Source organism: Vulpes lagopus, chromosome 9 (assembly GCF_018345385.1).
Source record: "Vulpes lagopus strain Blue_001 chromosome 9, ASM1834538v1, whole genome shotgun sequence".
NCBI classification, from domain to species: domain Eukaryota; kingdom Metazoa; phylum Chordata; class Mammalia; order Carnivora; family Canidae; genus Vulpes; species Vulpes lagopus.
The window spans coordinates 11,513,968-11,540,150 of NC_054832.1; positions in this window are offsets into that span (position 1 = coordinate 11,513,968).

Sequence of the window (26,183 nt, forward strand, 5' to 3'; positions counted from 1 at the left end):
CACCCTTATTTGTGAAAGTCTTTTTTTATGGTAAAGCTTCCACACACATCCAGTTGCTTCTGGATGATGTCCCAGATTAACCAGCACTGTCTCTGTAGGGGCTAATCTTTGTTACTCTCCTGTGCTGCTGCTTATTCTGTTCTCAGTTCTTTCACAGTTCCCTCTTCTTTGAGCTGCATGACCATTTGCTGATACAGAGCCTGTCTGTGAGAAACAAGGTGGGGAGAGTCGTGACTGTAAGAATGCACTTGCTTCATGGGGCTTTGTGAGGATTAAATGAGCCCAGCTCACTGGATCAACTCAATGAAAGCGTGCTGTCTTCATTAATAGTAAAACAAAACAAAAACAGAATCTCATACTGCTCAGGTCTCTAACCTGAAATTTCTCCAGGGACTTTGCTGCTTAGGTTTCCCTGGTTCAGATTTTAGTGCTTTTTAATTAGATCTGCCTCCATGTCTCTGAGCTCCTTTGGGCAGGATTTGTCTCATTTCACTTCCTCCTGGATGTGAAGTCCCCTACGCTACAAATGTATCAGTCAGGGCAGAGAAAGTTATGCTCTAGTAACAAGCAACCTCCAAATTATGATAGCTAAGACAACAAAAATAGGTATTTTTTACATTACATGGCTATTTGGGATCAGCTCCATGGTTGATCTCACTCCGGAACCTAGATAGATATCCCCTAGAATATTGGAAGGAAACTGTGAGAGCAAGAGAACTATATCAGGTCTTGTACCCAAATAGTTAAATGCTATAGTCTAGAAAAGACAAATGTTACTTCTGCTTACATGTATTGGCGAAAGCCATTCATATGGCCTGTTGTGGGTGGAGCTGCCTCCCTCCTAAAGATGTGCGGAAGTCCTAATCCCTGAAACCTATGAATATGATCTTATTTGGAAATAGGGTCTTTGTAGATGTAATCAAGTTAAGATGAGGTCATACTCATTTAGGGTGGGTCCTAATCCAATATGAATGGTGTTCTTATAGCAGGAAGAGAAAGCAGGCACATGAGGGAAGAATGCCACATGATGATGGAAGCTCAGATTGCAATGCTGCAGCTGCAAGCCAAGGAGCGCCAAGGATTCTTTGCATTCCAAAGACATTCCAATGTCATTCAAACTACCAGAAGCTCGGGAAGGACCAGAAAAGATTCTCCCCTAAAGGTTTCTTTAGTGTGGCCCTGCTGACAGCTTGATTTTTTTGGCTGCTGGTTTCCAGAACTGTGAGACAATGTATTTCTGCTGCTTTTAGCCCCCCGATATGTGATACTTGTTATAGCACCCCTAGGAAACTAACACATGGCCTTAGCCAGGCACAAGGAGGTCAGGACCAAGTTCAGTCCTCAGTGTGCCTGAAAAAAGGAAAGGATGGTATATTAGTAGCACTAATGGCTACAAAAAGAGAACATCATTAAATAAGGTAAATTTCAGCCAGATTCTCTGGGTTTCATCACGGCATGCAGCAAAATCTTGTCAAAATAGCTACCTGGGAATTCTCTCTTCTCTTCCAGCATCTTCCCCAGCAACTACCCTTTCCTTTCTTTTTACAGCCTGCAAGCACATCCCTTTTCTTTTTCTTGCAATTCAACTCTCACTTCATTCAGCTAAATAAAAGCCCAGTGGTAAGCCAACATGAGCCCCGTGTTCCTCTAATTGGGAAAGTCCAGCCACTGAAGGATCTCACGCTAATAAGGGGCACTGGCCAAGGCATACCTTGGTGGTCCCACAGCCATTGCTGGACTGGGTTTTAATCCCCAACATGTTCACAGTATATACATCTACTTTGTGATAAACTTTAGGTTTTTGATTTCAGGACTTCTGCTCATGAGTTAAGGCTGTAGTACTGATGTGAAATGTTGGGGTCCAGGAGCAAATGGTCAAGAAAGAGTTCTTGAGACATCTTTGGTACAAAGAGGCGGTTGGTGTTATTAAAGCACAGGGACAGGACCCATGGGCAGAGAGAGCTGCACCGGGATTGTGAGGAGTGACTGATTATGTACTTTCAAGTGAGGTGGTGGTGGTGGGGGCAGTTAGGGAGAGCCCTAAGTCTCCTCAGTATTTTGGAAACAAGGTTTCCAGGACCTTCAGGCAGGCTGAGTATTGTTTAAGAAAGGTCATTTATTATTGTCCAGTGAAATCTTAGTCCTCAGACCCTTCAGATGTGTATCAGCGGCTGTATGCTTGGAGGATGACTACTTACATTTATCTTGGGGGGTGGGTAGAGATAAAGGAAGGTTCCAAAGGAATTTTCATATGTTAAAGTAGACTTACAGGGTCCTGGGGGTCAGGATAACGTTAAGCTAAGATTGCCATTTGCCCTTAGCAAAGTGTCAACATCAAGGCAGCTGAGTTCCTAGAAGAAGGTCACTCTGCCTGTTTCAGGGGCTTGTCATTGGGCTGTAGACAGTAAGGAAATTTAATTTTTCCATTTGCCTTTGTTTCCCTCATGAGTACCAGCAGAGATCTTTCCTGCTCTGCATTCCCATTGCTTTGCACATTATTGGCATATGGTACCAGTTTGACTAAATGATTCGATGATTTTTATTTCATATTTTTGGTGTAGTGCCTTGCCTGAAGGTGGAAATATCGCCTAATGAGTTTTTGCTGTCGGCAAACCTGTTCTAGTTAATAGATATGCATGGAATCATCTTGTAAAGTAAAACCTACTTTATTAACAGTAGGTATGAGAGTCTCTGTCTTCTCCTTGGTGTGTTAAGATTATAAAAAAAGGTCTGGCTGTTTTATTTTCTGCAACGAGACACCCTACGACTGAGGCAAATATCAAGGAGCTATTGCAGATGTGATCTGAAGTCAGGTCTCATATTGGCTGAAGGGGAATCTGAGACCAGGTGGCAGGTGTACTAGGTTCTATTTGTCTCCTCCCCAGTCCCTTCAACACACAGTGTTATTAGCACACCTTTAGTTGAAAGACAGCCCCATAGCATAGAATGCTTGAATTCTCCAGGTAGCACAGGATACATAAATATTTCATATGTACTAAGCAATCACAAATCCTTGCTTCTTTCTGGCAAGTCAAGTTGCATATATTAGTTAATGTTTGGCTTGGATTAATATTTATTAGATTACCATTTACATTAAATTATATTAAAATATTAATTTAAGCATACATTGAGCAAATCCAATTCCCAACTGTGGGATATTTGCAGTATGTTTGTTGAGTAATTAGACATTTATAAATAATTACAGGCTATTCCTTTATATATATAACTGGTTATGCCAAAGTTACCCTTTGAGGAAAACAAGTTAATACTTTCTGAAGGTGATTTTGGTATTTTATGCCATTTACATATTGAGTACTTAAATATGCTAGACTTTGCTCCAGGCAGTTCATGTTATTTTCATATTGAATACTTACACCATCCCCATCGGGGTAGGTATTGATAGTCTTGCTTTATAGATGAGGATACTGAAGTTTGGAAAAGTTAAGTAATTTGATAAAAGATAATTACTGGTAAACGATTAGTGGTAAACGAGACTTTGAATGAAAGTCTCTGACTTCACAGCCATTACTTGTAAGCACTGCACGATAAAGCTTCCAGTGTAAAGCGTACTTTGCATTTATTCTTCAGAATTTGTGGAACTCTTCCAGGAAAGAACTTCAGCAATCTTGTCTAACACACTGCTTTACAAAGGAAAAACCGGAAGCATAGAGCATTAGGGATATTTCACTCGAAGTCAAGGAAAGTCCATACCGTAAATGCAATGCTTAACCTATCCATTAGAGGGTTCTGTGTTTTTTTTTTTTTTTTCCCATCTTTTATCATGCAGAAGCTACCACAACGCTTGGTACAACAGATAACCTGTTACACAAATGAATGTTTGAGCGAATGAATAGTGAACAAATTTACTCCCTAAGTGTGATTCTATGATGGTTGCCCCATTGTCTTCAGCACCAAGTCTTGTCTTCTCATACCCAACCCCAAGCCTTCCGTGACCAGCCCTGCTTTGCTCTCCCTCAGAGGGGAGCTGACGGACAGTCTCAGAGAACTCGCAGCCCTGTCCCAGTCTCTCCTACCTGGTACATACTATTACTAAGGCCGGCTTGCGGCTCCCTTCCTCCTCGTGCTGGGTTGAGCAATGTGCCCAGGCAGAGGGGTCCCTCGTGCCTCAGCATTCCTAGGGTCCCTGTGGCCTTTCACATTGTCGTGGAAGCCAAACCGTTTGACTTGCTATTTTGCACTCTTGAGAACATTTGCTCCCTCTAACAGTGCTACAAAGTTGGCTGTCACAGGTGAATCATGTCTCCTCTCAAAGGTACATGAAGTCCCAACCCTCCATACTTCAGAATGTGACCTTCCTTGAAACAGGGCCTCGGGGCACTGGGGTGGCTCAGTGGTTGAGCGTCTCCCTTTGGCTCAGGTCATGATCTCGGCTTCCTGGGATGAGTCCCGCATCAGGCTCCCTGCAGGGAGCCTGCTTCTCCCTCTGCCTGTGTCTCTGCGTTTCTCTCTGTGTCTCTCATGAATAAATAAATTAAAAAATCTTAAAAAAAAAAAAAGAAAATAAATAGGGTCTCTCTGGGGGAGGGAACCAAGTTAAAATGGTATCATTAGGGTCGGCTCTCATCCAGTATGATTGATGTCCTTATAAAAAAGGAAAATCTGGGGACAGACACACAAAATGGGAAGAGGATGTGAAGACACAGGGCTGATGCCATCTATGGGTCAAGGGCATGCCTGAGGCCACCCAAAGCTGGGGGAGAAGAATGAAGAGGTTCTTCCTAATGGCCCTCAGAAGGAACAAATCCTACTAATACAATGATTTCAGACTTCTAGCCTCCAGAATTGTGACACAGCACATTTCTGTTTAGGCCATCCAGTTTCTGTTGTTTCATTATAACAGCCTCAGGAAACGCACACAGTGGCATTTTAATCTCTGTTTTTCAGATGACTAAACTGAGCCTTAGTTAAGGTAATATGACACGTGTTGGGATCACAGCCTGGGTTGGGACAGAGACTTTCAGAGCCCCCCGACATCAGCTCTCAGCTGTAAAGGACACTGAGAACGGAAGATAAACACAAAACACAAAGGGTGGGCAGATGGAGAGGCCAGCAGTCCCAGGAGGAACTGGTGCCCGGGGAGCCTGGAGAGCGTTAATCATCTCTGTTTCTTCCCATGTGGCTGATTAAACCCAGCCTGGTCATGAGTATCGCCTTTCACTCAGAATTTTCCCCTCCTGGCTCACAGATTGACCCTGTACCACGTTTCCGGGGCATCTCTGTGTCAGAGGGAATTCGGGCCACTTACTCAAATGGGCCTGGATTGCACGGGGTGTCAGCCTGAAGGATGACAGTGCACACCTGAGGGGACTGCCTCCAATTAATCACAGCAATCAGTAAGTCAGGTTTAACCTTCTCGGGGTCTCACAGAGCGTGTCACAATCACAGCTATTGATTCCTGGCCAGCCGATGCTGCAGCTCGGAAGACTCTGGGTAGGGGAAAAGGGACAGAGACTTTGTTCTTGTTGCCACCAAAGTGGCAAGCCTTTAAAGAAGTTGTTTATTCTAGACATTTTGTCAAACCAGGCCCTATTATTTTCCAGCTGAATGGAGTCTTAAGTGAGATGATTGCTTCTGCATTATGTTTGGGCTACCTAATGCAATATAGCAGAATCTCAGTAAACAAATTTGTTGAGTAAATGAAAGATGCCAGGGTTTGGAATCATATAGGATAAGTTCCATGTGTTTCAGGCACTGAAGTGCATAATGGGGAATCTGAGATGGGCAAGATTTGACTCTGGCCTTCACACAGCTCACAGTGGAGGTGGGGCATGGAAGTGGGGAGGCAAGGAGACAGGTATAGAAACAGATCTCTAGCAGTCCACAGGCAAACCTAGGGAGAGCATTTTAGCGAGTCTCCTTTGCTGGAAAGGAACTTGAGTCAGAGCTAAGAATAGGAACCTCAACTGTATCTGACTGAGCTGTACTCAGAAAAGCAATTCCTATAATAGGCCACCTACTTAGAAATAGACATTATCACATTGCCAAAGGAGATAAGATGTTTTTGTGGGTCAGCTTTTTCACTGCTGTGAAGGCCCCATGAGAAATTTTGTGTCCTTGGGCTCTGTGGTAGGCGCTGACATGTTATGTTCTACGTCCTTAACATGAGTACTTGAGTCTTTGTATAATTCTACTCAGTTCTTTCAGGGTACATATGGGTGCCTGAATGATTGGCTGCTTGGTTATTCTTTCCATAAGCATTTACTGCTTACTTCCTATAAGTTAGTCTCTGTGCTGAGCACTGGAGGAGTAGAGGCGAATGCACTCCCTGCCCTCAAGACTCCTAATGCAGAATCAAGAGACAAGTAGTAGACATAAAACTACCTTGGTGACAGCCTCCCATAAACACGTATAGAGGAATAGTTTAAGCACAAAGATGAAATCACAGCTTAAATGCTATCTGATGAATTTAATGAGTGGCTATAAACAACAGAACACTTGATTGATGTAGACCTATGCAGTTCTTAAAAAAGAGGAAGGACTTATAAATAATTTGGAAAATGCTCCATTGTAAAAATAGGTTAAAGAAAAGGACACGAAATTATATAGAGAATATTACAAGCATGCAAAATAGGAATCAAGACAAAATAAAAATATACAAACGAATGAAAAGTTGGAAGGATTTACACAGATAGGGAAAGTATTTCCTGATGTGAGATTGTTTGCTTTGGCTTTTTTCTCCTTTTGAATATATATAGATATGTACACACATATCTATCTATATGTATATATATATATTCTTTTAGGTATTTCAATATATAATATTCATAATCTTTGAAATGAGACTAAAAGGCCAGTCAGCTTTTGTTTTGAAATGTCCTGGTTACTATAAGTCAATGGAGCCATCCCAGGGTGAGGTGGAAGTGGGCTCGTTTTGAAGTGGATGGAATGAATGATGTGAATCCACTGATCCGTGATGATCTTTATTAGACAGACACTTCATTAGACACAGATGAGGCCAAATCCAGAATCCATGCAGAATTTGCTGGGAGATCTCATTTTGTCTCCCAAGAGCAATTGCCAAGCTTGCAACCTAAGGAAAAACAAATCAGTCAGGGAGAAAAAAAGAAGTGATAAAATCTGCTGCACCAACTGAATCATGATCTATTTCCCTCTTTTTCTATTTCTCTCTCTCTTTTGCTTCTTTCTCTCCTTGGTCTCTTTTCCAAGAATAAACAGAGGGCAGAAAATACTTAGGGTACCAGGATTTATCTACATTTAACTCAAAACTGGACATTGTGTAACCAACCTTTCCTGTTGTTCATTTATTATCATAAGGAGTCTCAGAATAAAAAGTGTCTTAGAACCTGTGGATAATGTGCCTCAATCATATTTTCCATGCTCTGTTCCCCTGTGATTCTTGCTATTCTTACATTCACATTATTTATGGCTCTAAGAGTTCTTTGAAAATATATTTTCCTCATCAGTGTCGTGTTCGTCACCTGTCTGCTTTCTTCTGGATTTCAGACTATGTTGGTGGGATGGTGCCAAGGTCAGTGAGTCAAAATATCTGTGGGGAAGAGGAGCCCTCCTGGTTCAAGGAGAGAGAGCTATGGAGCAAGAGGTTGGGCTTGGAGTTCAGTTCTTCTGACTTTTGGACAAACGGGCCTATGACATATTGTCTGCTAGACTGTTAGGTTCTTGAGGTCATGATCAATGTCATTTACTCTTTTGTTCATACGTGTCTCTTTAGCACTTGGCATGATGCCTGGCACACAATTTATCTATCTGAATGGATAATAAAGAAATACATTTTTAGGGGGTGCCTGGGTGGCTCAGTCTGTTAAGTGTCTGCCTCAGCTCAGGTTGTGATCTCAGGGTCCTGGGATCAAGTCTCATGTCAGGCTCCCTGCTCCATGGGGAGCCTGCTTCTCTCTCTGTCTCTGCCTTTCACCATTCTCTGTCTCTTATGAATAAATAAATAAAATCTTAAAAAAAAAAAGAAGTACATCTTCAGCATTTTACAAGTGCCCAGTCACAGTGAATGCTGACACTTTTACAAGTCTGTATTGGCCAGAATTCTATATTGCCTAAAATGTGTGAAATTGAATATGTGATTTATAATGTAATACTGGTATAGGATCAATACAAATTTGATATAGTGATAATGGTGACTTATTCATTTATACATTCATGTGTTCTAGCATGGATCGAGCGCCAGCTTTATGTCAGGCTTTATATTGGGGGTCAGGGAGATAGCTATTCCCATTTGTAATGATTTCCTATCATATACAGGGAATTTCACTAACATACCACTCCTGGATTCTCTCCATCCTTCACTCGCTCCTCTCCAAGAGAAGAGTAGCTTAATCTGATTGGTTACTTTAGAATGTCCCAGTAGGATCCAATTGTATCCATGGTGTTTGTGGCAAATAGGATGATGTATGGAGCCTGGAGGCCTCCAAAGAAGAATCACAGAGCACATCCACCATGTGCTTTGGAGTAACACTGGGTTCATACTTACTAATAACTATTCCTTGAGTTGCTACTGAGCCCTGATAGAGACTAATCATTTGACCAGTGCACCAAATTGAAGCTGCTTGTCATGAACTGGCTATTATCTGATGTACTATGGTTGAAGGTTGATGTGTGTAGTAGAAACCCACCATTAAGAGAAAAGTAGATATGATCCTGGCTGCAGGGAATCAGGAAGGCACAGTCAATTGCATGAATAGGTAGCTTAGCCTTCTCTGACCCCTATCTTAATGTATTATTGCTCCTTCTCCCAGAACTTTGGCTCAAGGAGAGTTCCCTGTGATGAGTTAAACTTGATTCTAGAGACTTGGCTTCTGGTAATGATGAAGTAGCGTGGATGGACACGGAAAAAAAAAAAAAAAAAAAAAGTATACCTAAAACAGCTATTTGATGGCACTGAAGAGTAATCGAAAAGAGGCAAAAACTGTAGAGGAAAGAGGGAAGAGTTCAGGGCTTGCAGAAGAGCCAGAAAGGTAGAAGGGAAATTCTGGAAAAGGAGGGAGTCCCAGTAGCAGTGAGCCCCAAGGTCTGTGTATAAGATTTTCCTGATTCCTTGGCAGATTGTGAAACTGCCATGTGTATGAGGGGAGGGGAGTCCAGTGAGTTTGGTGAAAAAGCTGCAGCTGGAAGTGGAAAATCCTGAACAGAGATTGTGGCTTCTGCAGCCTACAAGGGAAGACAATTTGGAAGTTAAATTCAGCCTACTTAAACTGCTAGCTGGAACAAAAATCACAGAATGCTGAACGTCTAGAATATACCATTGACCGTACCTAGTATCTGTTGCAATGTTCAATGAAACCGGGGTTGTACAGAGGAGAAGCAGGCAGTAGAGTCAAAGTGAGGATTAGGGTTAGAGCTTGGGTTTGTGTTTGCGTTAGGAGAAGGGTTGGGCTGGGGTTCAGATTAGTGTTACGGTCAAAGTGGGGGAGACCGTGTGAGGTTTAAGGTTACAAGTGAGGTTTAGGATTGTAGTTTGCACTTGGATTAGTTTTAGGTGTATTGGAAAGGAGCTAAAGCATATTCAAGGTCCCAGAACAACTGAGAAAAGCTGAAAAGATGAGTAGAGAAAAATACTTTCTTTAATAATGAAAGCTTATATGTTGTTCCTGTGGCCAAATGTTCTGGCCAACACTCTACTCCAGAATTAGACTTATGTAGTAGAGGTTGTTGGTGCCCTCAGCTCTCATCCTGCAGCCCCCGTGACTTGAGCTGAGTCTCTGGTGAACCACAGGGGAGCCCACAGAGACTTCCCACCTCAGTGCCAGCTACATTATTCAGCTTTTCAGAAGCTCAGTCAGGCAACTCCCAGGTGTAGCCTAGAATCCAGTGGGAGGTAGCTCGCTTGAAGGCAACCTTCCACATCACCAGTAGGCATCAGCACGCATGCTCCCACCTTCTGTGTGCGGGAGAGACAATCCTGAGGTCCATCCTGCACTGTACCTAGAGGGTCTCTGGTGGGATTGAGCCCCAGCTGCTCTCAGTGGTCAATAGTCCAATAATTCTCTGTCAGCTTTTCTTTTCTTCGTTGTCTGACTATCCCTACTCCCTTAGTTTGACTTCATGGAAATAGCTGTATCTATGTCTCAGTTTTGCAACTTCATTAAAAATTAGTTCAGTGTATTTGTGGGTTGGCTTTAGGGTGCTCTGTTCTTTGTATTTTGACCTATATGTCTGATCCTCTGCCAATACTGCACTGTCGTGATTTCTGTGGCGATACAGGAAACCTTAACATCGGGAAGAGTAGTATCTCCCATTTCATTCTTCTTATTAGGATTATTTTAGTCTTGGGCTAGTAACTTTCCATAGAAACTTTAGAATAATATTGTCAGTATCTATACAAAATCTTTCTGAGATATTTATAGGATTGTGTTAGACCTATATATCAGTTTGGAGGAAAGTTAACATCATTAATACATTCAGCATTCCAGTCCATGAGCATAGTTTATCTCTCCATCTATTTAGATACTCTTTGATTTCTTTCATTAGCATTTTGTTGTTTGCAGAATACCAGTCCTGAGCATAATTTATTAGATTTCTGCCATATGTATTTCATTTTTTTGGAGTGACTATAAATAATATGTTTAATTTGGTTTCCACCATTCATTGGTGGTATATAGAAATATAGTTGATTTGTGTGTGTATGCCTGTGTGTTGATTTTGTATTCTGTGACCTTGCTAAAATTCACATACTAGAATGTTTTTGTGGACTCAGTGGAATTTTCTACATAGACTATTATGTCACTTTCAAATAGGGATCACTTTATTTTTTCCTTTCTGATATGTATGCCTATTTTTCCCTTTTCTTGTCCTATTGCACTGGCTAAAACTTCCAGCTTCACTTTGAATAAGAATGGTAAGAGTGGAAATCCTTGCCCCAACCCCTGCCCCCCGAATTTTAAGGGAAAAGACTCAGTCTTTCATTATTAAGTATAATGTTAGCTGTGTTTTTTTTTTGTTTTTAAATCATAAGCGAGTGTTGAATTCTGTCAAATACTTTCCTTGCATGAATTGACATGATGGTGTGATTCTTTTTCTTTAGTCTGTTAGTAAAATGGATTACATGGATTGATTTTCAAATATTGAGCTAGTCTTGTATCCCTGGAATAAACCTCTCCTTATTATGTATAATTCTTTTTGTGTGTTGCTAATTTCTATTTGCTAATATTTTGTTAAAGGTTTTACATTTACTTGCATGAGTGGTCTATAGTTTTATTTATTTTTTATTTTATTCTTTTAGAACTTTTTAAAAATCTATTTATTAGTATCAGGATAATACTAGCTTAAAATAAAATGAAAAGTGTCTCTACTCTTCTGTTTTCTGGAAGAGATTGTGGAGAATTGTTTTTGATTCTTTAAATATTTGATGGAATTCTCCACTGACAGCTCTGGGCCTGGAGATTACTTTTATGGAATTTTATGGAAATTAATTTTATGGAAATTTTAAATTACAAACTTAATTTTAAAAATAGTTATAGGGATATTAAAATGTTTCACATTAAGTTGTGGTAGTTTATATTTTTCAAGGAATTGGTCCATTTCATCTAAGTTTTCAAATTTATGTGTAGAAAGATGTTCTTAATACTTGTCCTTTTGATAACCTGCAGGATCTATTCTGTTATCCCTGTGTTCTTCCTGATATTGGTAATTTGTGTCTTGTCTTTTAGCCTTTTTCAGTTTTGCTAGAGGTTTGTTAGCTTTATTAATCTTTTCAAAAATAAGCTCTTTGTTTATTATTTTTTTCTGTCATTTTTAGCTTAATTGTTTTCTGTTTCCTCCTTCCTTCTTCTTACTTTGGGTTTACATTGTTCTTCAATTTCTAGGTTGTTGAGGTAGGGACTTAGATCATATATATGTGTATGTATGCTATAAATTTCCCTCTCAGCACCGCTTTAGCTATATATCACAGATTTTGATGTGTAATATTTTAATTTTTATTCAGGTCAATGAATTTTTAAATTTCCCTTGAAACTTCCTATCTATGTATCTTACTAGTTTTATATATATGTTAGTTATATATATATACTTATACGTATATATGACAGACCTGTGCTTAGAAATATATAAAATATATGTATATAAATATATATAGTTATATATACATGTATAAAGTATGTATATATAAAATATATATGTGCATATTCAAGGGACAGAATATCCAAGGAACAAGAGGGAGGTAATATTTTTACACTTCATTAAAACTCCTAAAATGACAATACCCATAGATTGTGATATCTAGATAGGTATTACATATATATATATATATATACATATATATATATATACTGTATTATATATAATCTATAGAGATTATATATATGCTATATATATTACATATATTCGTATTATATACTATATGTATGTGTATTCTCTATAGATTATATATAATCTATATAAATATAATGTATATATTATTTATGTATCTTATCATAGCCTACCTTAGTTGGAAAGCTTGGACTTCTAGACTTAGAGGTTTAGACTTTTGTGGAGGGGAAATAAGATTTTGCAGTTTTATTATCCTTTTGCTTTCTGTGACAGTAAGTCAGGTTTCATAGACCCACTTGACATAAGAGGATCCCTGGGTTCAGTGAATTCAAATAGCTTGTCTAAGATCACCCGATTTTTTAACAGCACAAAGAAAGCAGGTCATAAAAGTTTTGAGTGGTTAAATGAGTCAGCACTAAATTTCTTATTTCTTGACTACCCGAGGTCTGACAGATTTCTTAGTCCTGACTAGAGAAAGTGGAGGCATTTCTTTTCTGCCAAAATCACAGGACTTCTCCCACTTTTCATAAACAACCCTTGGGAGACCTTGACAAGCACAATGGTCTAATGGAAAATTATTTACTAGTGTTCTCTCCTCTTCTGTAGATGTTTACACTTATTTTATAAGGTCTTTGACATTGAGAAACATGAAAAACATTCCTAGTTTAGTGCTGATGTGACACCAGTTCATTTTAGCAGTAACCAAATATAGACCATTGCAGAGGGTCAGCTCAAGGTCAAGTGTATCCCTAGAACCATTCCCAGGGCATACAGTTTCTCTATACCAAAGCTTACAAGTTGGAAGGGCTGAGATATCAGGCTACTGAAAGATCATACTTTGGAAACTCCTTTAAATGATACTCTTCATTTTATTTTACCTGTACTTTTGGGAAACATTTAAAATTAGCAGTTCCCATCAAGTCTTCCAGTTAGTGTCACACTTATCCTCCTAGAAGAGACCCAGTGGTAACAGACATGGAACCCACCATAAAGGAAGCATGAAACAGTGTTTTGACTTTCTTGTCTCCTGTGATCATTACCTCATCTCGTTCTTATCTACTTTCTCCCTTGGTCACTGATATTGTCAAAGATCCCTCCTATAAATCTTGGCTCCAAATCCCATTCTCCGTGCTCTACTTTGGTTGTTTTACTCTTCCTTAACCTCTGTCTGTCATTTAGACTTCCATATCCTGGCTCTTCTTTCAGTTATCACCCTGATTCTTGCCTCACATCCCTTGCTATCCGACTTGGCTCAGTTACATTACTGTGGCTGCACATTTCACTCATGTTTTCATATATAGTCATTACTTGCTTCTTGTCTGTATCGTAAAACCCAACCTTGTCCCAACTTAACCTCCATGGTTCTCATTTCAGTATCTAGAGAGCTGAGTTCTGATAGAGAAATCAAGCTACCGTGGGTATTTGATATCATTACAAATTCAGAGTCTCAGTTGGCTTTTGGTACTTTTAGCAATTCTTCTGCTTTTCTCCGTGGTTCATGTATCTTCCATTCCATCCATAGCTATTTTAAATTTTTACTTCTTTACTCAAACCTTCAGCTTTCACCACTCTTCTCATTTTAGCAGGTGCTGTGGACTTGCTTTTATTGAGATGAAAATTAAGGACAAAGATGAGATTTTCCTCAGTTTCATTCTTTGACATTTGTACTCTTATCTTTGTGTATATCCGTGTGTGTGTGTGTGTGTGTGTGTGTGTGTGTGTGTATCTCCTACCACAGTGGATGTGATGAAATTCCCTCTGATCCATATATTCCTCTTAAAATGTATTCTGGATCTCATGCTGTTCTGCTTCCTTTGGAACCTTATACTCCAGCCTCATATCCTTTTTTTGTTTTGTATTTTATGATCTTCTCTCTTTCCTTTCAGAATAGTTTTCCCATACTAAAAAACAAGAAAGCAAGCTAATACAAATTGTGTTCTCATTTTCCCTTTTTTAGCCAATTTTCTTAAAAAATCAGCCCATATTTAGGTCTTCATTTTTTAAAAAACTTCCCTTCTATGGCCTTACCAATAATTTGGCTTATGTCCCTACAACATCACTGAAATCTCCCAAGGACAGCAATGACTTGAGTATCTCCCCTTCAAACAATTGATTCTTGTCAGTTCTTATCCTACCTTCTATTTCTGTGGAAGGATGTGGAAATCTTGCTAGCTGTGTCATTTCTTGATTAAATTAAATTATTTACAAATAAGTAATAAGTTCACATAGTTAGAAATTTAAAAATGCTACAAGGAGCCGGGATCATGCCCTGAGCTGAAGGCAGATGCTCAACCACTGAGCCACCCAGGTGCCCCCCTTCTTGTTTATCAGATATTCTGTTAGCTTCTTCTATTTTCATTAAAGCTCATGTGCTTCTTTCCCTCATTTTCCTTATGATTTTCAGACCTCCTTTTCCTTTATACTCCAGCAAATTTGGAGTATATCCTTGGTTTCCTTTGTGTCTTGTTTTCTCCCTTCTTTCTTCCTGGGTTGCCTCTGTCTCCTCACATACACATCCAGGGCAGAATTCATGCCTGCAGCCTGGTCATGATTTCCAACCTACAAAAACTGTGAGGTAATAGCTATATGTTGTTTTAAGCCACTGAAGTTGAGAGTATGTTTTATGCAGCAGTTGAGAACTACTATGTGGATATTGCAATGCTTGTAACAGATGCAGGAACACAGGGGATTCTTGTTCAAACCTGTTACTGTGCCCCGTCTGCTCTGCACTTCCACTTTTTCTGAGAGTCAGTGTTTTGAGGGAAGCAGAAAGAGCCCACAGTGGGAGACAAGACTCAGGATCTAGAGTTTGTCCTGCCACCAACAAGGTAGTCGTGGTTTCTACCTGAAACAGAGTTGGTTAGTTAAAATTGGCAGCATGTTGCAATCATCTGGGAAGCCTTAAAAGATAACTGAGCAGCTCTATCCTAGCCCCAAGGATTCTGATTTAATTGGTGTGAGCTGTGAGTGGGTATTGGAACTCTTAAAATCTCTGCAGGTGATTCCACTGTGCAGCGGAGTTTAACAACCGTTGCCCTAGCCCAGAGGTTTCCAAATCGTGGTCCCCCTGCCCGCTGTATGGGCATTTCCTTGTGGACTTGGTAGAAATGCAACATCTCCTGCCCTTCCCTGGAGCTACTGAATCAGAACCTCTAAGGTGGGGCCCTCTCAGAGGGGCCCAGCAACCTGTGTTCAGTAAGCCTCTCAGGGGATTCTGATGTTTTCTCAAGTTCAAGGGCCACTGCTCAGCTGAGTCTAGATGGTTCCTCCAAGTCAAAAGTGCGTGCACCTATGTCTCCTGCCCTAGGGCTCCATGTCTGTCCCTTTTACCCTCCTCCTCTTCACATAAAGCACTCAGCCTACCAGATTTCTGGTCTTGACGATACACCTTGGACTTGAAGATACACATCCTCCAAGAGTCTAGAATTTTCCTGATGGGGCAGTTTTATTAGTGTGTAAACTGGTGAACCAAAATGGTAAATGTTGCAGAGCTACAGTTTCGAAGAAACCTAGATGGTTATCAACATTTTAATTCAATTGAGAGTATTTTTCCTCAGGTGTGCCATTCTGACATCATTGAAGACTCAGGTGTGCTCTGAGGAGCCTAGAATCTTCTCACCATTTTTTAAAAAGTAAAAATAAATAAAAAATAAAAGGCAGAGGAAATGAAAATAAATGAGATAGGTAGATACTGAGGTCCAGCAGACTTGTCAGTTTGATATAAAATTACTAGATTCTGTCCATTTGCCCTGCTTTCTCACAACTGAGACTTGGTTTATTAATACAGAGATGAGAAAAATAGTTCAGGAAGAAACAACTGTAATAACTTTGATAGGAGGAGCGATGGCTCTGTTGATAGGACCAGATTTTGATGGACCATCAGGTTGGTTAAGTGTTTTTTTTTTTTTTTCATCAGTTTAGTGGGCCCCTTCCCTTTGGCCAGCTTTGGGAATTCATCTATTCCACATTAGATTTCAGGAGGGAGCTTGCGTTTTGGGAGCTACTGGTTTGCAAGCAGATTTTCATAAATAAAACCAAATTAATATTTAAGTTCCTTGATAAAACTTTAATGTGGGTTAAATTGACATTTGCAGAAAAAAATCTCTGCAAATATGTATGTCATCTGGAGGCATTATATCAACATTTAATGCAGCATTGGTCAGGAATCTTTCTAAGTAGGCTGGTGTCTTTCTTTTTTGTATGTATATTTTATCTCATATGCATATTTTAAAATATATACACATTCATAGAGATAGGTGATAGACACAGGTACATATACATATGAATGTATCCCCTTATTAGGTTCATATGCATGTTTTGGTCCTCATAACTTGGTGGTGTAGCCAAGTTTGTACAATGGAAATAATAGCTTTTGTTGTTTATTAGATACTGAGGTACTGGCACTTGGTGCTTGCTCAGAGGCTTCACATATATTGCCTCTCATCCTTATAGAGACCTCACCAAGGTAACTATAATCACTCCCATTTTACAGTTAGACAAACTGAGACTCAGAAAGGAAAAGTAACTATCTCAAGGTAAGTGGCAGATATGGGGTTAACCTAAATTTATTTATTTATTTATTTATTTATTTATTTATTTATTTATTTATATATTATTTTTTAATGTATTTTTAAATTGGAGTTCAATTTCCCAACATATAGTATACACCCATCAAGTGCCCACCTCAGTGCTCGTCCCTAGTCACCCTATCCCCCCGTCCACCTCCCCTTCCGCTACCCCTTAGAACCTAAATTTGTAAGATTCCCAAAGCTGGCATCTGATGCCCCATCTTCATGGTCCAATGCCACCATGTTGACAGAACCAAAGAGATGGTGGATCCCAAGCCACGCAGCACCTCTCTTATTGCGCTTACCCTTGCGATACTGCCTGTTTCCACCTGTGTGCCCTCCTCCCAGGGATGGCATGATAATTATTTACCAAACATTCCATCTCCAGGTGCTTTGTCCTCTGAGATGTTGCCACAGCCGCAGTCAATACTAGAAGACATGGGACAATGTTAATAAAGTTCTTAGGAAAAGAATGGGGAGCCAGTTGTTTATTATCAGCTGGTTTGCCTTCTAAGTAAGGAGGCAAGAGTCAGACTTCCTCAGGCATTTGGAAACTTCTGGAATATAACAGCAATGAGTACTTCTTGGAAAGACTCAATCAAGAGTTTGTTTTGCTTTTTAGATTTTTACTTATTTATTCATGAGAGACAGAGAGAGAGAGAGAGGCAGAGACATAGGCAGAGGGAGAAGCAGGCTCCCTGCGGGGAGCTCAGTGTGGGACTTGATCCTGGGACTCCCAGATCTAGACCTGAGCCGAAGGCAGGTGCTCAACCACTGAGCCTCCCAGGTGCCCCCAAAATTTGTTTCTTGATGAAAATCCAGCCAAAAAAAAAAAAAAGATTCCAGGATCTATGAAGCCCCAGTAAAAAGCCGGCTTTGCACTTGCTGTTCTTGTTTTCTGGAAAGTTCTTAAAATCATCAGATCACCCTGTGTAAAATACCATGCCCCACTCTGACACTCTCCTCTCGGCCTCTCTCACCCATTGTCTTATTCATAACATTTATCACAAACCACATATTTCCTATTTGTGTGCATGTGGATAGACACAGAATGTTTATTACCTGTCTCTTGCTCTGAGCTCCATAGAGCTCATGACTCCATTTTGCTTACCACTATACACTTAGATATTAAACAGCACCTGGCACATGGTAAATGCAAATAGATATCAGTTGTATATGTTATAATGTACAATTAAAATTGTATAATGGTTTTAGGATAAAATGCAAATTCTCCAAACTCTGACAAGTTAAAAATAGTGCTGTAGTTACTGAAATGTGGGAAGGAAGGGGGATGGGTCTGAAACAAAGTAATTATGTGAATCGTCAGTGAAACCGTCAGTGAATTATAAGCACATAATTTTCGTTGTAAGAGGGTGCTGCACAATATTGAATGTTTGATTTCAAAGAGCTTCTATTTCTTTAGCTTTAGAGGAATCTCACGAATTAACAAATCTTTCAGGTAAGAAACATTTAGTTGAATGTACTTCCCATTTGTTCTTATGTCCTTTGTTTTCTTTATTAAATTCAGATGAAATGAAATATAACACTTTTATTCAAAATAGTGTTTATATTATGAATCCATTGTTTTTTTGACAATTCTATCAACGTATCTGTGTGTCTGTGAGCTATCATCTTTATTTTCTACTTTTATCCTTTTCCAATAGTGAGCAGTAGGTTGAGGACTGGATTGATTTTCATCAAATGTTGGCAATGCTTATTTCTAGATGATGTGATGTTGAGTAATTTTTTTCCTACTAACATCTTTTACTGAGTGTTTGTACCCACCTCCAGTCCCCCACATTTATACATTGAGGTCCTCACATCCAGCGTATTTGGAAGTGGAGCCTTTGTAGGGTGCACGGAGCCCCCATAATGGGATTAGCAGAATGCAGAGAAAAGGCAGAGGGTTTGCTCTTTCTCTCTCTCTACCATGTGAGGACACAAAGAGGGGACAGCATTCCGTGATCCAGGAGGAGAGAGTGCTCTAAAATCTGATGATGCTGGCATCATGATCTCAGGCTTCCAGCCTCAAGAACTGTATAAAGTAAATTTATGTTGTTTAACCCACCCAGTTTATGGTACTTTAGTTATAGTAGCCCAAACTACTTTTAAGACATAACTACTTTAAAACATTTCTTTATGCATCTGTGGTATGATTTATATTTTCCATAATTAGCACATAATTTTCGTTGTAAAGATTGCAGTCACTATTCTCAGGATGTATCATTAATTTATCTAATATTTCAAATATTAACAAATATTTCCTGGGCAGTGAGTATAGGGAAAACACTGTGTTAGTTGCAATGGACATCTGGTTTCCCAAGAGGATGACAGTCCTGTGGAAGGTTTTTGTTTTGTTTTTGATTTGCCCCCATGTGCTAAGGCGTCATCATATTATGGCGTAATAATCTGTGTCCATGATGATGGTCTTGAAACCTCAGACAAACAAACAAACAAGAATAAATTTATTTTTGGTGAGTAAGTTTGCCTTGCACTTATCACATATATCTTTGTCTATCAGCTTTGTGACATGTGCATTTTTAAATTACACCAGCAAATTGCTGTTCAGACACATCTTGTGACTGACTCAGGGTTTCACAGCTACTAAGTAGTAAAGCCAGGCCAAAGCCCCATGCTATTGTAAAGATGTTTTTTTCCTTACACTCTGTTTCCATATGTGGGGAAGTATATGGTGTGTTTGAAAAGATTTTTATGAAAATTTTCATAAAAATTACTGTTGGGGAAAAAGATTATGTTTCCATTTTCTGAAAAGACACATTTGTGTTGAAAACCTCATTTCTGATATAAATGGGGTTTTATTGTTTTTAAGTGTTGTCAACATAGAACTTTCTGTGCATCGTTTCATGAATTTCACACAACCCTATGGGGAAGGTAATGTGGCTGGCCCTGTATAACAAAGAAACTCGGAGAACTCCTGGTCAGGGAGGGAAGACATGTCAGGGCTGGGATGAAAGGCCAGGCAGTCTGACTCTGGTGTTCACATCGTAATTACTATATGTTCCTGTCCCCAACCCAGAAACAGACAATCCCTCGTTCAAAGTCACACCTGCCTCTTGATCAGAATAGATCCTCAGCTAGTAACCTCATTCCTCTTACTCTGTGGCTTTTTCCCACCTGTTCTATTGGCTGGATTTGGGGACATGTTTAAGAAACCAGCTCTTAGCTGAACGGCACCATTCAAAATTCTTTGATCTTCTATCCTAGGACCTGTTCCCCCTACCTCTAATAATTTGTCGTGGTCTTCCTCATCACTTGAATGGCCATGATTGAAATTGAACTGAACCTGATGCTGCTGCACTATCTCAAGCTCTGGAGAGGTGCTTGCTGTGGTGACAGATGTCCTTACACTGGTTGGTTCCTGCTGCCTCCCAGAATCAGAGACTTCTATTTGGAAGGTACTGATTTGTAGTGCTTGCTGGCCTCTGGGCACAGATTAAATGCAATTACACAATTTATTGCTATATAATCATTATTTACCTGGGGCTTTCCAAACAATAAACCCTAAATTGCATTCCCCAAAGGTCAAAAGCAATTTTTTTCTTCTCCTTGCAAAGTGCTTAATGACTTTGTATGGAACAGAATCCATACATATGAGGAAGGGGGAAGTGAATATGGAAAATAATTGCTCATTTTGAAATGTGAATTGATCAAGTTTCTAAATTAAAAAAAATGTATCATGTAGCATGTTCTCAGATTTATAAGAAGTTGGCTATAGGGAACAGCAGTAGTTGTGTTTGTTACCATATTCAGATCGTCTGGGTTAACATGCCCATGAATCTTAGCTTAGACAGCTATAACAGAATACCACAGACTGGGAGCTTCAACAAGGAACACTTACTTCTCACCATTCAGGAACCTGGGAAATCCAAGATCAAGGTACTGGCAGAAATGGTTCCTGGTGATTCCCTTTTCCTGGGTTGCAGATTTTTGGATTCTTGCTGTTCCTCACATGGTTGAGAGAGAGAGAGAGGGAGAGCAAGAGAGCATGCAAGTAGGCCATCGCCACGTGGGAGCATGACAGTGATCAGGAGAGAGCACTCTGGTCTCTCTTCCTTCTCTTATAAGGATGCTAATCCCATTCTGGGGCCCCCACCGTCAATACCTCATCTAAGCCTAATTGCCCCCCAAGGACCCCACCTCTACCTACCATCACAATGAGGGGTAGGGCTTCAAGGAATGAATTTTGGGAGGGCAAAAACATCCAGTGCATCATATCATGGAATGGTGAGGACAACTGGGTGAACTGGTACAAGGAAACATCCGTTTAAGACACACCTGCACACCCAGTTGCCTTACTTCTGGTTAGAGCAAGGTGTGTCTCCAAAAATGATAAAGAGATTGAGAAGACTATCAAAGAAGGGTCCTGTCCTGAAAAGGGGAAATAATGGATTCAGAATGGCAAGGGATGAGACCTAGGATTTTCGGGCTTCCAAGTGGAGAATACTTTGAGGCAGGAATGGCACACATGGATCAGGTGTGTTCTCTATCATTCTCCTGCCTCGTGCCTCTAAGACTTATTGCTGAAACACTTTGTTCTCCTTCTCTGTGCAACCTCAGAATAATTTTTATCCCATATCTCTAGTGGTTATTAAGTAACAATTAGAGACAGGGGGTGAAATTTTCTTGCCACTGGGTCCCAGACTGAGTAACAAAATGCTGTGTCTCTGGATCAACCCCTACAGAGAATTATGTATAAACACTTGTTCAGAGTTCTTCCCTTCTGGCTCCTTGGAGGGCTGTTCTGGTCTCTTACATTTGCTTCTGGACGGTCATGACAGGTCTCGTGCCCTTCACCTCATGACTTCCTGACTTTCTGAACATCACCCACTCTCACTTCCAGCTTTGAGGAAGTAAACTGTTCACTCCCTTTGAATGCACCCACGTGCTTGGACAGCAAACCTGCTCAGTGTATGGAAGTGCTCTTTGCCTCTTGCTCACCTTTGCTTTCCAGGAGAACACTGATGAACAGTTGGCATGTGTAGTAACATAGCTGGATCTCAAAATCACTACACTGACTAGAAGAAGCAGATGTAAAAAAAAAAATGAGTACATGGTGTTGAGTCTATATCTACAAGATTCTGAGAAGTGAGAACCAATCTGTAGTGAGGAGAATCCACATCACCGTTTGCCGGGGAATTGGGGCAGAGGGCATGCAGAGCACAGAGAGGGAGGGAAGAAGCATTGTGAAACAGTGTGAGGAAACTTTTGGGGATGATGGTTTTTTGGCCATTAACTTGATTGTGGTGATGCTCTTTCACAGGTGTACCCATTTGTCAAAATTTAACAAATTGTTCGATCCTTTTGGGTTTTGCTTTTAAGCTTTGTTAAGCAACATAGAGAACCATTTCATCTAGGGTTATTTTTCCCCATTACTGAAGCAAAGCTATTTCAAATATTTTACCCAATACTCCATGAAATATGAGATTTTCCACTCTGACTATTGGGAAAAAGAATTGTTCCTGGCCCCATGTCAGCTCTGGGGAATAATTCCTCTCCTTACACCCATGTGCTGATTAGTAAGTAAGTGCCCAGCTGAAGAGTTAGGGACCCCGTAAATCTCTGGGGCTCTCTGTCCACACAGTGCTCTCTGTCCTTTTGGTTTTCCCATATTCTCAGCTCCATTGTCTCGATTCAGTGAGACCACCAGTCTCTCCTGGATTTCTTTTCTCCTCCCTGTGCCATGGCTGGAAACTCCAGGCAGTGAGCTGGGCAGCCTTAGTGCTGGCCTCATTAACTTGCATCCTCTCACAGATCACTGTCCTTTATGGCCTTATGTTCAATGTCTCAGAAATGCTGTGTCGTATATATATATATATATATGTTGGTTTTTTTTTTTAGTTGTTTTGGGTGGGAGGGTAAACCTGGTCCCTATTGCTCTATCTTGACCGGAAACATACACCTTCTTTTCCTTTGGATTTATGAGATGGTTTGGATCATTTAATGAGGGATTCCCTTTGAATTCTGTTTTTTAGAAATTGCCTTAGATGGCAGTTCCCTGGATCCTTTCTCACTGGGGTGACAGTGCATCTTTCTCCTTTCTTGTCCTCATTGCTTAGAGAAGAGAGTTTGGACCTCACACTAAAAATCTCCATTGTCTTACAACTGGCAGTACAAGGCAGTGTTCTCAACTTGGAGGCCTATATGCTAAATAAATCTAACCTAACGGTGTGTGTGTGTGTGTGTGTGTGTGTGTGTGTGTTTGCTTGAACAGTCCCTAAAAAGTGGAATTAATTTTCAGCATTAAAGAATAGGAGTTCTCCCACAGATATCTGGATTTCTGGCTTCTCTTGAAGAGTCAGAAGACCTGACATCTTTGGCTCATGTTCCCACATGGTGCCATTTGTCTCGAATGTATGAGCAGTTGCTCCTTTTTTGAAGGGCTACATACTCTCTACTTTGACACTGGCCTCCCAAGGCCCCCTACCTCTCATTTCTGTTATTTGGCCCCAGGAAGCACAGGGATCTGTGGCTCCCCATGTGGAGGACAAGAGCCTGAACTCGGGTTCCAGAATGCTGGTTCAAGTCCCTACTCTGGCATTTGGCCACTCAACTGCAGTACTTTCTCCCTCTGTATGCTCCTGGTGTTACAGATGCACGTCTCGCTTCTTCTAAGTCCCTTACATTTATCCTCTACTCCCTCACAGATTCTGGCTTTGTGACCCAATAGGTTTTGCTTCTGATCTCAGGACCAGTTGCTCTTTCTTTGACATGTTTCACATCCAGGCTTCCTTTTAAAAGACTTTCTGATGGATTCAGTCAATTGTCATTATCCCTTTTGGACAAGTGCTTTGTACCAGGAGAATGTAGAAGCCAGAAGCCACTCTGGATGACTACAGGTTCATGGGTTACACGTGGGTCAAGTGCCTATTCTTGGGTCGATCAGCTTTGTTCACAGTATTGTGGATCCTATGATCAGCATAAAAGACGGTCAGCTTGCAGGGTACTTAGAGTAGAACAGATTTCTCTCCATTACCACATCTGATTCACTTTATATACTACCTAGGACATAGAATGTGTTCAAGCAATAACTTTACAATAAGGATGATAACAAAAGCAATAATAATTACAACAGTAATAGCTACCCACTTACTGTTTTTCTAGGTACTTTACACAAATTGACTCATTTTATCCCCATAATAACTAACTCCAATAATTATGAACTTTTTTTTTTCCATTTCAAGGATGAGAAAACACTTTCACAGAGTGTTAGTGACTTTCCCAAGCTCATGTTAGGTCAGGAATGAAATTCAACCCCAGAGAGGTCAGATTCCAAAACTTTTTGCAATGAGGCACAGAGGGAAAACCAAGGTCCAGAAGACGGGTGTGTTGCCCAGAACAGGCCCATGTAGTAAGACTTACCACATTCATGTTGTGGGGCCTCTCAGGGAAACTGGGGGACTTTGGGACTGAAAGTGGGGAGGGCAGCAGGGGAAGTCTGTGGGATCAGAGTGGCTCCCCAGTAAGGCAGCAGTTTTGCATCATGGAAAATGGCACGGCTTCTGGTACCTGAGACGAGGGTCCCAGGCCATTTACTTGTTGACCAACCTTACAGAGGTACTCATAAAAAATAGCTTCCTTTCTTTAAAATAGGGAGAATGGTGTCCTGCCATAGCGTTACCAAGTTCACTTGGGGTAGTCTGCGTGAAAGTTTGTCAGATAGGGTGGGCGTTCGGGAACAATCCAAAGAGGGCTATGTGGGGGGCTTGGAGGGAATAAGACATGTCTGTTTTGTGTGGATGCTCAGTCAGTGATAACTCTTCAAGTTCCATAATCCTATATCTGCAATTCCTAAACCCAAAAGGCTCTGAAATGTAAAGTTTGGTGCCAAATGAATTTGGGGGCAAAATCTGATCTGAGCCAGTAGGAGGCTATTTTTGAGTTTTATACCAGTTAAATTTGATAAGGGAATCCTGTGAAACACACACACACACACACACATACACACAGACACACACACGCGTGCCATATCGTACCTTGCTACTAAGGTTTGAAAATATCTGAATTCTGAGACTCCTCTGGCCTCAAGCATTGTGGATAAAGGATGGCAGACTGGGATGACTGGCGCAGTCCCGCTTTAGGCCTCCCTTGCTGCATGATGAGTCTCTGTGCAAAACTGGCAGCCTGTCTCCTTTAGCTTGTTCTCTAGAACCCATAGCATAAATGCCTGAGACATGGTTGGTTAACTGTCAAAGTGGATGAAAGAATGTAGGGTCTTGATGATGAAGAAATGAGAAATGGAATCCCAGAAAACAGGCAAGAGTATACATTGTTCTTTCCCCTTCTTTGCTTAGGTCTTCTAAAGGATTCTGAGCATTTGAGGGGCCCGCATCATTCATGGATGGAGCTGGAGGAAGGGCTGGAAGCAGCCCCGGAATCCTGAAAAGGCTGTTCAAGGAGCGGTGCTGGCAGCAGTGCTGTGCTTCGTGATTCCATCAAGGAGCACAATTGCCTTTTTTGGAGGGCTGGCTCAGCCACAGCTGGTGTTACAAGCTTTGCAACCATAATGCAAGGAAAAGCTGGGAAAATCCCACAAAGTGAAATCGTATCTGCTTGTGGTCAAGTTGGGACTCCAAATTTGGACAGTGGAATTTGGTGGGAAAATGGGAAATGCATCAGGGGTTACACAGGGAACCTAAGATTTATCGCTATAGCAAGTGGCTATTTCCAGAGAAGGCAGCTAGTTGTGATAATCTTTCTGCAAAGGAGGAGAGGGGGAGGGACCCACAGCTCACTGCTGATGTGATCAACCTGTTAAAATCTTTGAACAAATGGAAAAATCAAAGTTGTTTCACGATACCTTTCAGATCACTGCGCACCAGGATATATATGAACATTTAAAAAGCATGAAACCAATTGATTAGAACATAAAATGCTAAAGGCAGTTGAAGCAGTTGGACTAGGTGCCAAAATTGTATGTTGCCAAGCTTCTGTTTAAAGCTATTTAAATGTATCCCAGTGAGAGAGTTGGCGGCTAGAAATGGCCAGCTCAGCCCAGGGTAGTGAGGCCATCCAAGACCTGAAGTGTCGACTGGCTCAGCTCCCCTCCAGCTCTGGGACATTGGATTTGTCAGGTAACCTATCTGAGCCTTGGTTTCTAATTTGTAGTGTGGAGCCTTTTTAACACCTGCCCCAGTTTGTTAAGGGCAAGCATGAAAGACCCTTGCCAGATGCCATTCACATGTCATACCCAACAGGGATCTGGGGGAGCTTCACAATAACCTGCCCTCCGTGTTAGAAATGTTCTCACTGAACACACAATATTAAGCCAGGGACTGGCAGCTCAGGTGTTGGCTGATTCACAGCACTGAAGAATCAGGATGTATTATATAAAATTCTGGA